This window comes from Apodemus sylvaticus, chromosome 14 (assembly GCF_947179515.1).
Source record: "Apodemus sylvaticus chromosome 14, mApoSyl1.1, whole genome shotgun sequence".
Lineage (NCBI taxonomy): Eukaryota > Metazoa > Chordata > Mammalia > Rodentia > Muridae > Apodemus > Apodemus sylvaticus.
In genome coordinates, this window is record NC_067485.1 from 90,924,430 (window position 1) to 90,939,694 (window position 15,265).

The 15,265-nt window shown below is 36.7% G+C and overlaps 1 protein-coding gene across 3 annotated transcripts in view; it reads left to right on the forward strand.

The window, feature by feature from the left end:
• Positions 1-15,265, forward strand: part of Lyst (lysosomal trafficking regulator) — a 196,083-nt gene that overhangs the window by 26,941 nt on the left and 153,877 nt on the right. The window lies entirely within an intron of this gene.

Here is a 15,265-nt window from a genome sequence, read left to right on the forward strand (position 1 = left end):
TTCCTATTTTGTAAATTCACCAGGTAGCTGAATAATTTCCCCACAGTTCCAATCCTTGGAAGCCATAGAAAAGCTACCTGTAACTAAATCTCCAGACTGTGTGAAGAAACATTTTCTTAATAATGCATAATCATAGGTTTTGACTTTAATAGCACAATATTACCATGTTTATTTGTAGAAACATAGTATTGTAATTCAGAAGTTTTATGTTTTTAGTAAGGATCAGAATGAAGTTTTAGAAATTTAATGTGAATTAGATACATATTTCTTTTTATGTTTCTTCACTCAATCCGTTTTCTCCTTCTCTACCTAGCTTCCAAGTAATTAGAAACAAAATTTTAGAACTCACAATGTAACCCAGGCAGGCCTATAACTCTTGATCCTCCTGCCTCAGTTCCCTGGTACTAGAAGTATAGGAGTATAGGTAAAGACACCGTATCTAGCTTGTCTCTCCCCCCCCCCCCATATATTTTTTATTTACATTTCAAATGATTTCTCCTTTTCTGGCCCCCCACTCCCCGAAAGTCACATAAGCCCCTTCCCTCCCCCTGTTCTCCCACCCACCCCTTTCCACTTCCCTGTTCTGATTTTGTCTTATACTGCTACACTGAATCTTTCCAGAACCAGGGGCCACTCCTCCATTCTTCTTCTACCTCATTTGATGTGTGGATTATGTTTTGGGTATTCCAGTTTTCCAGGCTAATATCCACTTATTAGTGAGTGCACACCATGATTGATCTTTTGAGACTGGGTTACCTCACTTAGTATGATGTTCTCCAGCTCCATCCATTTGCCTAAGAATTTCATGAATTCATTGTTTCTAATGGCTGAATAGTACTCCACTGTGTGTATATACAACATCTTTTGCATCCATTCTTCTGTTGAGGGATACCTGGGTTCTTTCCAGCTTCTGGCTATTATAAATAGCGCTGCTATGAGCATAGTGGAGCACGTATCCTTATTACATGCTGGGGAATCCTCTGGGTATATGCCCAGGAGTGGTATAGCAGGATATTTCAGAAGTGACGTGCCCAGTTTTCTGAGGAACCCCCAGGCTGATTTCCAGAGTGGTTGTACCAATTTGCAACCCCACCAGCAGTGGAGGAGTGTTCCTCTTTCTCCACATCCTCGCCAACACCTGCTGTCTCCTGAGTTTTTAATCTTAGCCATTCTGACTGGTGTAAGGTGAAATCTCAGGGTTGTTTTGATTTGCATTTCCCTGATGACTAATGAAGTTGAACATTTTTTAAGATGTTTCTCCGCCATCCGACTAGCTTGTGTTTTTAAAGGTACTGTATAAATTGCACCAGAAATATAATATACTCATCAATAAATCTAATAAAAATATATAATATTTTTACATAGAATTCTATAAAATATTCTTATAAGAAACCATGGGATATTTAATTAAGTAGAAAATGATTCCATTTCCATGTGTTCAAAGAATCATACTATAAAGGTACATATTTTCTTTAAATTGACTTATGCCTTCCAATATAATACCAATCAAAATATCTAGCTTTTCAACTAATACTGTTTTAGAGATGTAATTTATATATTACAGTGTTTATCCATTCCATATGCACAATCCAGTTGTGTTTGGACACTCAGAAATATGTGTACCATTACCAGAGTCAATTTTAGGACGTTCTCATTATTTTAAAAAGAATCCTGTAGTCTAGCTGTCCTTTTCCACCTCTTCCTAGCGCTAAGCTACCACTAATCTGCTTATTGTGGCTGTTGATTTTACTTTCCATTATAATCCACAAAATATCCTTTAATGTATTATTAAAATGCTTAAAATCATCTAAGTCATAATAGCAGCAATAGTTTTTCTAGTAGTGTTTTGTCATGCTTTAGGATTAGACATCTAAATGAATTTGAAATGATAACATATACTTTGTTTAAATTATTTTATGTTTTGTCTACATGTATGTCTGTGTACCATGTATGTGCCTTGTACCCACAGAGGCCAGAAGAGGGCGTCAGATCACTTGACACTGTAGTAACAGATGGTTGTGAACAGCCATATGGGTAATGGAAATTGAACCCAGATCTTTTAGAGGAGGATTTAAAAAGCTAGTGCTTTTAACTTCTGAGCCATCCTTCCAGTCTAATAGCGTATTAATAAGCTTAAAAGTATACTTTTTTGTGAGTTTGTTTACGTTATATGTCCTCTTTAAGGCCAGGCTATCTGTTTATTACCCAGAATAACAGTTATTATGAACTATGTTGGACTGTAAATATGATAGATCCCTTTGTGAAATAACCATTGATATGTAGCTAAATGACTAAAATTGTACAACCTTTAACTGCAATAATATTTTTCCTCTATAATAATTTTTTATCCCTTCCTACCTAGTCACTTTTTGTAATATTTATAGCAATGATAGTAGGGACAGTAGATGCTATCTTTGGAGTGCAGATAAATAGCCACTTAAAAAAATAGAGCTTATCTATATTTGATTGTTTCAGTTATTAAGTGGGGAATAACCATTTGAGTCTTCATGGGAAATTAGTTTAACAATACGTCTCTTTTACGATGGAATCACACTTAACACAAAACTTCACATTGTAGAGCAGACTTCAGCTTTTATATAAGTACGGGCATTTTTTGAGTATTTGGGCAAGGGGTGAGTCACACACTTCTTCATCCACTATAGACCCTTTTTGCTTTACCAATATTTATTATAAAGAATTAAGTAGACTATTGAGTTAGAATCAACAAAGTAAATGTGCATATGTAAACTATATAGTTGGATGAATTTTGACAAGGGTTTATTATCTCTATGTAAGTACTGTCACACTCAGTGCTCCATCATGACCTTTTCAGCCTCTGCCAGCTGCCCACTGTGAGGTCACTGCTGTGTTGACTGCTGGCATCTGAGTGTAATTCTGTGATTACAGTTTGCCCTCTTATGACTGAGCTTGTTGAATCTATGATCTTGCATCAGGCATATTTGCTTGTTTGTTTCTGATTGGTGTTTTGTTGTACTACAGTTTAACTGCTTTCCTGTTGCTTAGCCATTTAGATTGTATGCATTTGGTTATTATGAATACAACTGCTATGGACATTTTTATGTCTTTCTGTGTTTACATCTTTCATTGGGCTTGCAAATTACAGGTGAAAGGATAGTTATTTGTGTAACTTCGTAGGAACCTGAAAGTTGTTTTCAGTGGTTGAGTCATTTTTGAAAAAGTGTTCATTAGCTTTGTATGAGTATTCTAGTTGTTCTGTGTATAGCTTCTCTAAGATATATTCCACCATTCTTCTAGTATTAGCCATTTTTAAGTGAGCATGAAAACTTGCCTAATTTTATTCCTGACAACTAAGGATATTTAGTATTTTTTAGTGTAATATGTGTGTGTGTGTGTGTGTATGTATGTATGTATGTATGTATGTATAGTGACCTACTCTTTTCTGCAAGAGATATGTGCTATGACACTGGATGTGGTAGTTAGTACTAAACTTATATATGTATATATATGTGTATACACACACACACACACACACACACACACACACACACACATTTCCTGTCCTACATGTAGATATATATGATGAAGTGCACTTTATAAATTAAGCACAGTAAAAGTTAAGCAATAATTGATAAAATATAGTAATTTGGCAATGTGCTTTAATAAAAGTTATTTAAATTTTTTTGAGTTATTTCTTGAATTTTTTTTACTGTAGTAACTAACTGTGGGTAACCAAAACCACAGGAAGTAAAACTGGAAAAGGGGGACTATTGTATCTTGTTTTATGAATGTAAGTTTATTCCATTTTGAAGGCACATTTTTGTCATCTAGTACAGTTCTTCATGTATTAGAGATAGATGTCTTTGTTAGCATGCAAGTATTTTCTTTTTTAACAGTCCGCTTCATTCCCCTACCCTTTCTTCTCTTCTTGTATTCTCTTTGCTTTCTTTTCTTTTTCTTCCTTCCTTCCTTCCCTCACTCCTTCCTTCCTCTCTTTTTTTAATTTCTTTTTCCTTTCTTCTTCTTTTTTTTCTCCTGAGACAGGGTTTCTCTGTATAGCCCTGGCTGTCCTGGAATTCACTCTGTAGACCAGGCTGGCCTTGAACTTAGAAATACGCCTGCCTCTGCCTCCCAAGTGCTGGGTATTTCTTTCTTTTTCGTTTTTTTTTTAAGATAGGATTTCAATAGGCAGTCCATGCCTGCCTCTAATTCTCCATTCTCCTTTCTAGGCTTATCCAATACTAGAGTTACAGAGGTAGGTGCCATTGTACCTGGCTGCCTTTTTATTTTTTAAGTGTTTTCCTGTTGCTCCTAAGTTCTAGGGATCAAACCCAGGGCCTTTTGAATGTTAGGCAAGCACTAAACCACTGAGCTATACCCCAAGCCTTAACAGTGTCGTCAGAAAATAGAGTTCTCTTTTGCAGTGGTATTTTCTGTTCTAAAATTTTATGTCTTGCAACCCTAAAGTTGTAATATATTCTCCTACTTTAAAAGCTATTTTAATCCATGTATTTATTTAATTTTAAAATAGTGCTGTGGCTTAAAGCCAGAGTCTTATGATTCCAATGTAAGCATTCTACCTAGAGAGCAATATACTCACCTTTCTAACTGCTTAGTCTTATTTTTACCTTATATCTGTGATCTGCTTAGAATTACTATTTGGGTAGAGCATGAGGTAGACGGTTCAGTTCTTACACTTTTCTTCCACACATACTGAAATGTTACAGTGTCTTTCTTCTTCAGAGCCGTTTCTTTCCTAGCTCAAAGTACCGGTGATGTTGGAAATATAACGGTACAGGGGAGTCAGAGAAGACTCAAATACATGATTCATGGACTGGGAGAACTCAGTAGAATCACTGCTTTCCAAATTAACTAAGTATTTAATGGTTTCTATCTACACTTTCTGTTCTGTTCACTCTTATGTTGTCTGTTCTCTCACCAACACCCACTGACTTGATTACTGTGATTTTTAATAAAAGTAAATCCAGCAAGCCAGCAAGATGGTGGCCCTTGCCACTGAGCCTAATGACCTGAATTCAACCCTTAGAACACACATGTCAAAGACTAGGCCTGGCTCTGCGAGTTATCCTCTTATCTTCACACATGTGCCATAGCATAAGTACTACCACTCAAATAAGTAAGTAAGTAAATGAATAAATAAATAAATTTACTTAAAAAATTCAGAAATCAGGTCATGTAAGTTCTCCAATTTTATTCTATCTCATCAGCAATGCCCATTTTGTATCCTGTAGGTTTCCATATAAATTATTCAGTTTGACATTTCTGTGTCAATACTCAGTGTGCTTTCACTTGGGATGGTGTTGAATCTTTAAATCAACTTGAAAAGAATTGGCATTATTGATTTTTTTTCCTCCCAGTCCATGAAGAAGGTGTAAATCTATTAGGTCTTTTCTGATTCCTCTGAAGTGTTGTTTTCAATATAGAGATCATGTACATTTTTTATTAAATTGTTTTAAGTATTTTATTCCCTTTTAATGATATTGCAAATGCTATTTAAAATGTAATTTTCCTGTTTGTTGCTTATAGAAATAGAGTTGCTTTTCTTGAATATTGATGCTTTATCCTGTTGTTTTGTTAAATTCATTTATTAGATCTCCAAATTTTTCTGTAAACTCCTAAGGACTTTTTATGTTAACAACCAGGCTATTTGTAAGTAATGACAGTTTAGTTCTTTTCCAGTTTTTGTACCTTAAAATTTTTTTGGACTGTCTTCTACATAGAGACAGATGGAAATGGTGGGTAAGAGTGGACTTATAGCTTTGAGTGTAACCCAAGGGGAAGTACGAATGTTTTCATGGACTGTGGTTTGAACTTCTTAGTTGCCTTTTGTCAGAGTGAAGACATTTTCTCCTGTTCTGAGTTCACTGAGAGTTTATAGCCTTAATGGATGCTGAGTTATAGCAAATGCCTTTTCTACATCTGTTGAGATTATCATTATTTTTCCTTTTAATTCTTCAGTGTGGGTGAAGTACACAGATGGTTTACTGTTGAACTATGCTTGGGTTTTTGTGATAAATCCCATTTGTTAATGATTTATTATGCATAATCATTTTAATCTATTAAATAAGCTATTAATCTTAAATGGCAAAAGACCTATTTAATGGCTATTGATGACAAATTTTAAGTTTATATTCATATATATTTGATACATAATACACATATTTGTATGTACATGTATGTATATGTATGTATATGTACATGCAAGTTAGGAGGACCTAATTGGATTTGTAGGTTTCCACCTACTCTAAGGACCTGAAATGTTTTTATTCTATGTGAGTAATTCGCTAATTCCTGATCTCCAGGATCCTTGACTTCATATATCGAATGGCTGAGAAGCACCTAAAGAAATGCTCAACATCCTTAGTCATCAGGGAAATGCAAATCAAAACAACCCTGAGATTTCACCTCGCACCAATCAGAATGCCTAAGATCAAAAACTCAGGAGAAAACAGTTGCTGGCGAGGATGTGGAGAAAGAGGAACACTCCTCTACTGCTGGTGGGATTGTAAGCTGGTACAACCACTCTGGAAATCAGTTTGGTGGTTCCTTAGAAAACTGGGCATGATACTACTGGAGGACCCTGTTATACCACTCCTGGGCATATACCCAGAGGATTCCCCAGCATGTAATAATGTATTTGTAGTAGCCAGAAGCTGGCAAGAACCCAGATGTCCCTCAATGGAGGAATGGATACAGAAAATGTGGTGTATATACACACATTAGAAACAATGAATTCCCCCAGATTTTCTTTTGTTGCTGAGAATAGTTTTAGCTATCCTGGGTTTTTTGTTGTTCCAGATGAATTTGATAATTGCTCTTTCTAACTCTGTGAAGAATTGAGTTGGGATTTTGATGGGTATTGCATTGAATCTGTATATTGCTTTTGGCAAAATGGCCATTTTAACTATATTGATTCTACCGATCCATGAGCATGGGAGGTTTTCCCATTTTTTGAGGTCTTCTTCCATTTCCTTCTTCAGAGTCTTGAAATTCTTGTCATACAGATCTTTCACATGTTTGGTAAGAGTCACCCCAAGATACTTTATATTGTTTGTGGCTATTGTGAAGGGGGTCATTTCCCTAATTTCTTTCTCAGCCTGCTTATCCTTTGAGTATAGGAAGGCCACTGATTTGCTTGAGTTGATTTTATAACCTGCCACTTTGCTGAAGTTGTTTATCAGCTGTAGGAGCTCTCTAGAGGAGTTTTTTGGGTCACTTAGGTAGACTATCATGTCGTCTGCAAATAATGATAGTTTGACTTCCTCCTTTCCAATTTGTATCCCTTTGACCTCCTTATGTTGTCGAATTGCCTGAGCTAGTACCTCAAGTACAATATTGAAAAGATAAGGAGAAAGGGGGCAGCCTTGTCTGGTCTCTGATTTCAGTGGGATTGCTTCAAGTTTCTCTCCATTTAGTTTGATGCTGGCTACCGGTTTGCTGTATATTGCTTTTACTATGTTTAGGTATGGGCCTTGAATTCCTGTTCTCTCCAAGACTTTAAGCATGAAAGGATGCTGAATTTTGTCAAATGCTTTTTCAGCATCCAATGAAATGACCATGTGGTTTTGTTCTTTGAGTTTGTTTATGTAGTGGATTGTATTGATGGATTTCCGTATATTGAACCAACCCTGCATTCCCGGGATAAAGCAGCCTACTTGATCATGGTGGATGATCGTTTTGATGTGTTCTTGGATTCGGTTGGCAAGAATTTTATTGAGTATTTTTGCATCGATGTTCATAAGGGAAATTGGTCTGAAGTTCTCTTTCTTTGTTGGATCTTTGTGTGGCTTTGGTATCAGTGTAATTGTGGCTTCGTAGAAGGAATTGGGTAGTGTTCCTTCTGTTTCTATTTTGTGGAATAGTTTGAAGAGTATTGGTGTTAGGTCTTCTTTGAATGTCTTGATAGAATTCTGCACTGAAACCATCTGGTCCTGTGCTTTTTTTGGTTGGAAGACTTTCTATGACTCCTTCTATTTCTTTAGGCTTTATGGGACTGTTTAGATTGTCTAGTTGGTCCTGATTTAATTTTGGTATTTGGTATCTGTCAAGGAAATTGTCCATTTCCTCCAGATTCTCCAGTTGTGTTGAGTATAGGCTCTTGTAGTAGGATCTGATGATTTTTTGGATTTCCTCAGTTTCCGTTGTTATATCTCCCTTTTCATTTCTAAGTTTGTTAATTTGGATACTTTCTCTGTGCCCTTTGGTCAGTCTGGCTAAGGGTTTATCTATCTTGTTGATTTTCTCAAAGAACCAGCTCCTGGTTTTGTTGATTTTTTGTATGGTTCTCTTTGTTTCTACTTGATTGATTTCGGCCCTGAGTTTGATGATTTCCTGCCTTCTACTCCTCCTGGGTGAAATAGCTTCTGTTTGTTCTAGGGCTTTCAGGTGTGTCATTAAGCTGGTAATGTATGCTCTCTCCATTTTCTTTTTGGAGGCACTCAGGGCTATGAGTTTTCCTCTTAGCACTGCTTTCATTGTGTCCCATAGATTTGGGTATGTTGTGTTTTCATTTTCATTGTGTTCTAAAAAGTCTTTAATTTCTTTCTTTATTTCTTCCTTGACCAAGGTATCATTGAGTAGAATATTGTTCAATTTCCACGTTTATGTGGGTTTTCTATTGTTTCTGTTGCTATTGAAGACCACTTTTACTCCATAGTGATCAGATAGGAGGCATGGGATTACCTCAAGCAATACTACAGAGCAATAGTGTTAAAAACTGCATGGTATTGGTACAGTGACAGGCAGGAGGATCAATGGAACAGGATTGAAGATCCAGAAATGAACCCACACACCTATGGCCACTTGATCCTCGACAAAGAGGCTGAAAACATCCAATGGAAAAAAGATAGCCTTTTTAACAAATGGTGCTGGTTCTACTGGAGGTCAGCATGCAGAAAAATGGGAATTGATCCATCCTTGTCTCCTTGTACTAAGCTCAACTCCAAATGGATCAAGGACCTCCACATAAAGCCAGACACTCTGAAGCTAATAGAAAAGAAACTGGGGAAGACCCTTGAGGACATCGGTACAGGGAGAAAGTTTCTGAACAGAACACCAATAGTGTATGCTCTAAGAGCAAGAATTGACAAATGGGACCTCATAAGGTTACAGAGTTTCTGTAAGGCATAGGACACCATTAAGAGGACAGATCGGCAACCAACAAATTGGGAAAAGATCTTCACCAATCCTACATCAGATAGAGGGCTAATATCCAATATATATAAAGAACTCAAGAAGTTAGACTCCAGAAAACCAAACAACCCTATTAAAAAATGAGGTACAGAGTTAAACAAAGAATTCTCACCTGAAGAACTTCGGATGGCGGAGAAGCATCTTAAAAAATGCTCAACTTCATTAGTCATTAGGGAAATTCAAATCAAAACAACACTAAGATTTCATCTTACACCAGTCAGAATGGCTAAGATTAAAAATTCAGGAGACAGCAGGTGTTGGAGAGGGTGTGGAGAAAGAGGAACACTCCTCCACTGCTGGTGGGGTTGCAAATTGGTACAACCACTCTGGAAATCAGTCTGGCGGTTCCTCCGAAAACTGGGCACCTCACTTCCAGAAGATCCTGCTATACCACTCCTGGGCATATACCCAGAGGATTCCCCACCATGTAATAAGGATACATGCTCTACTATGTTCATAGCAGCCCTATTTATAATTGCCAGATGCTGGAAGGAACCCAGGTATCCCTCAACAGAAGAGTGGATGCAAAAAATGTGGTATATCTACACAATGGAGTACTACTCAGCCATTAGAAACAATGAATTCATGAAATTCTTAGGCAAATGGATGGAGCTAGAGAATATCATACTAAGTGAGGTAACCCAGACTCAAAAGGTGAATCATGGCATGCACTCACTAATAAGTGGTTATTAACCTAGAAAACTGGAATACCCAAAACATAATCCACACATCAAATGAGATACAAGAAGAAAGGAGGAGTGGTCCCTGGTTCTGGAAAGACTCAGTGAAACAGTATTCGGCAAAACCAGAACGGGGAACTGGGAAGGGGTGGGAGGGAGGACAGGGGAAGAGAAGGGGGCTTACGGGACTTTCGGGGAGTGGGGGGGGGCTAGAAAAGGGGAAATCATTTGAAATGTAAATAAATTATATCGAATAAAAAAATTAAAAAAAAAAAGAAACAATGAATTCATGAAATTCTTAGACAAATGGATGGGACTGGAGAATATCATCCTGAGTGAGGTAACCCAGTCTCAAAAGAACACTCATAGTATGCACTCACTGATAAGTGGTATTAGCCTAGAAGCTTGGAATATCCAAGAAACAATTCACATATCAAATGATGCCCAAGAAGAAGGAAGGAGAGGCCCCTGGTCCTGGAAAGGCTCAGTGCAGCAGTGTAAGAGAATACCAGGACAGGGAAGTGGGAGGGGGTGGATTGGGAAACATGGGGAGGGAAGAGGGCTTATGGGACTTTCGGGGAGAGGGGATTCTGGAAAGGGGAAATCATTTGAAATGTAAATAAAGAATATATCAAATAAAAATAATTAAAAAGTGAATTGACATTAAAAAATAAATAAAATAAAAAATAAAAGTGAACATATTCCCCCATATTTCCTCTACCCTTCTTTTTTCTCTTCTCCTACAGTGTTTCTTAATAGTACAATTTTCTTTGAAATATGGGTTTCTTATGAATCTTTCTGGGATTACAGTATCTCTAAAGCTCTAAAGCTGTGTCTGTAAGTATTTTTGAGACAAACCTTTCTGTAATATGAATATATAAAGCCTGTTGACAAAACTTCTAAATGATTCTTAGGAGTAATCTTCTCTAGATGATAGTACTTGGTATTACCTTCCTAAAATCTTTCTGAAGCTTTAACAAAAGGTGTTGTGAACATTTTACACCATTCTCTGCTGAGGGAGAGTAGTGGCAAGAGAATAGGGACTGTCTGGGAACAACTGCAGCTTCAAGGTCAAAACTGTCATTGAACTGTTTTGATATAGCTCATGACTAAGACTAGTTTATGATATTTTAAAGAGTTATTAAAAGAAAGAGAAAAATATGTGACAGAGATATTATATGATACACAAAGCCTGAACAGATTTACTATCTGTTCATATACAAAATACATTTTCAGTTCCTGTTTAATTCAAGAACTAGCAATATAATGTCTGACATCAGTGGAAAACCAGTATACAACTACTCTGAGATGGTAACTATTTGACAAGGCTGTATTGTAGCTCAGAGGGAGAGTGCAGGCTTAGAAGTACCAGATCTTTGGAATTTGCAGAACTAAAACCTCTTTACAAAAAATCCAATTGAGAATAAAGGTTTTTATTCCTATAAAAAGAGTTTGAAGAACCAGTAATATTTTTAGTGAGATTCACACAGGACCACTACAAGTAGAACTTTTTGTGCTATTTCTATTTGATACGCTGTTTTATTATTGTTTTTTTCCCCTTGAGATAGGGTTTCTTTATGTAGTCCTAGCTTGTCCCGAGACTTGCTGTATAGACCAGTCTGATCTTGAATTCAGAGATCCTCTTGCCTCTGCCTCCCAAGTACTGGGATTAAAGACATATGTCACCATGCCCAGCAATACCTTATTTTAGAGAAATGTAATAGTCAAGTGATTTTTTTAAAGTGTAATAATAGCTTTAACCCTGATGGCACTATCTGTAATTCTAGCACATGGGACACTAATATAGGAGGGTCACTGTGAGTTCAAGGCCATCATAGTGAATTTGAAATAAAATCTGGGGCAGAGGTGGTGCACGCCATTAATACCAGCACTTGGGAAACAGCCAGGGTTATAAGGAGAAACCCTGTCTTGAAAAACCAAAAAAAAAAACAAAAAAAAAAAAAACAAACAAACAAACAAACAAAACAAGTAAACAGAGAAGGAAAAATATTGTTTTTCAAAGTGATGTGTACAGAAATGAAAACAACCATTAGGAAATCTTTTTAGCAAGACTGAAAACAAACAAACAAACAAAACAAAATGGTACAGATTTGTTAAGCTTCCATTAGCTGGAGAGATATACGGTTAGGGAATGGGAAAAACAGATAATCCTAATGAAGAAACTTTATGTGTACAATATATGTGTATGTGTGTGTGTGTGTGTGTGTGTATATTAGAATAATATTCTTAGAGAAGAAATGAAGAATAGCAATGCATTATGCCATTAGGATATTATGTTTTAACATTTGGAAAGTTAAGTTTAATTAGTATGCCAAGACACACATTTGTAATATCATTGAATAACTTCAGTAATTTTGCACTAGTTTTTGGCTGCCATTCATATTCCCTGCTGTGTAAGACATTCCATGACCAAGTCTCTACTGATGCCTACCTTTGAGCCTCCTAGATATTTGTCTGGGCTGGGATCTTAGCCTTTCCCTGACTCACTTGTTCTTCCTCCTTCTGTCACTATGGCTACTGTCTCTATGGAAACAGCTGTGCCTGGTACCTGGCAAGTACTTGTAACATGCTTCTTCAACTGAATTCAGAAAGGGACACTTCACTGAGAATGATTTCATTATTTATTGTTGCTAGGGAAAAAATGTAAAGGCATGACCTAAGTGTAAGTGTTAAGTAAGGGAAGATGTGATATAAACTCATTTCCGTATGTTAGGCCATGGAAAAGTCTTGGAATGCCTCTGTGCATGGCCTGTGCAATGGGTGTGGCATGTGTGGATCTGGTATTAAGGAACAACTTTTATTTCTATATACTATAGCTATTGTGCGTACTTATGATTTAGGGAGATAGAATTAGGATTTCATTTGATATAACTGTAATCCTACTTTTCCAGTGTACCATTAAATACAAGAAAAATATTTATGGATTTCAAAGAACAGAATTACATATGGAGTTTCTCTTAAGACCAGAAGGGATAAAAACGAACCAAATAAGCAAAAACAAAACAAAACAAAAAAACAAAGTAAGAATATATGACACTTTAAAAAGTAATAGAATCAGGGCTAGTGAGATGGCTCAGTGGGTAAAGTTGATTGTAAGAGAAATATGTGCTAGGTTTGATCCCAGAACTCATTCATGTAAAGGTGGAAGGAGAGAAACAACTCCATACATCTAGATATACATGTGGTATCTGCACACATATAAACACATACAGCAATAACATTATTATTAGTGAGAGCTACTAACAATAATGAGTTGTTTTAGAAAGACAGTAATTATATGAAATAAAAACTTGTTGCATTAAGCTGCCAGTATGTCCCTTCTCTCCACCAATGAATGCTCTAGCATAGCAGGATCAAACCCCAAAGATCTGTACTTGCTCCCGTTTCATCCTTTTCAAGGGTTTGTGGTCTCTCAGTCTGTATGGTGAACTCAGGGAATCAGGAGCCTCACAGAACAGATATTGCTGGAGCTGGGCTTTGCATGGTGGGTCCAGCCTTTGTTGAGCAGCAGGCAGCGCAGGAATGTCTGTTCACATAGCAGTGATGGTTTGCCAGTGTACTGTTATATAGAGCAAGAACTCACCAGGACAGTTTGTCTCTTCCCTTAGAATGTTGTGAGGCCATCCACTAAAGACCCAATGGCCCATTCTGTTTTAATTTAAGACTAGGAATCTTTCTTTGACTCCTTTGACTCTTCAACCTGCTGAAACAGGTCCTCAGACTCTCATCATTACATTTCACTCTAATAAAGCTGTGGTTGTGAATGTTACCAGCTCCCTCCAGCTGCTTACGGCTTTTCAGCCATCTCACACAGCGCAGAAAGGCTAGCTTGCATGCTGTTGAATGCCCTTCCTTCCTTCCACTGCTCTCTTCTGTGGTGTCTCTGACTTCACATCTCTGTAACAGTCTGCTCAACAGGCTTCCTTCAGCACTGCCCGCCCTTACTTCCTTGAAGCGTCTTGGAGCTCGGAGTCCCAATGTCCTCAGTTCTCTCATCACTCTGCTTGCCGTCTGGAAGCCCTCACTCATGTCCTAGGCATAACCCAAGTGACTTTCATAGCTTAAGTAGACAGATTAAATTAGGGAGAGCCTCCTCAATGATGAGTGGTGTTATATCTCTCTATCTCTATCTATATATCTGTCATACACAATTTAATACTTATGTATTATATATAGTATAATAATAACATCTCCATTTAGACATAAGTGTCATGGATTGTATATGTCTAAAAGATGCATCTGAGCCAGTGGGATGGCTCAGCAGTTAAAGGCACTCACTACTAAGCCTAACAGCACATGCATTATACATATAATCTAAAAAAATATAAGTCAATTCATCATCTTTAGCCTAACTTAGTATCTCACTTAGATTTTCTTTCTTGTTAGAAATATTTTTGGCACCTAGTTACCTAAGCCAGAAACCTGTGAGGAGTTTTTTCTCCACTTGTTGGTCATTGAAAATTAACTATGAGCCTTTTCAATTCTGCTGTATAGTTTCTCATATGTCTCTGTGTCTATTTGTTGTGGAGTCACTTAGTAACCATTGTACCCTGCTGCTAATATTGGCGGTTCCTACTTACCCCCAGCTCTGCTTAGCACATCTTGTCTCACCTTGCCCCTCTCCCCCAGGAATGGTGTGAGAAGGAATAACTCCTGGCTTAACTGTTTATTAAAGACTGGACCACTCGTGTCTCAGGTGTCCAGGTGTAGCAGTCTAGTTGCAGTCCTACTTCAACACTTCTGATGATTGTTCTTGTTTTCTGAACTCCTAAACTGAATACCAGTTCTATACAATACTGGGGAGATACTATATGCCTTCTATTGTTCTGTCTGGGTGTATGTATTTTATGGTCCAAATAAAGATACCTTTTTCAATGTGGACCATTACTTCAAAAAGAATAATATATTTATATAATAATATATTATTATGTTTATATAATAATATATTTAATATATTTATCTTCTCTGATAAATCTTTTTATGTGTATTATTTTGTTGCTTTCTCTTTTAAAATTGTTTTTTATCTTTTATATTTAACTACATGAAGATTTACATTTAATAGTAACTTTGTTGTTAATTAATAGCTGATATGCTTTAATTTCTTATTTTTACTTAATAAGTCTGTTTTTTTATAGGTGAGGAATTCTTGCAATGTGCATGGTGTCAATAGCAGCTCTTCTCGAAGTATTAGTGAGAATGTGCTAAATACCATCACATAATCTTACATTCCTCTGTGGTTGGAAACACTTATAAATTGAAAAGGATCCACAGTTTGACTCCGACTTAAAATAGGTTAATTTGATCCTCAGTTTTCAAATGTAACCCTTTTTTTTTTAAGGAAAAATTTTGTTTTTGTTTCAGTTAAATATAGG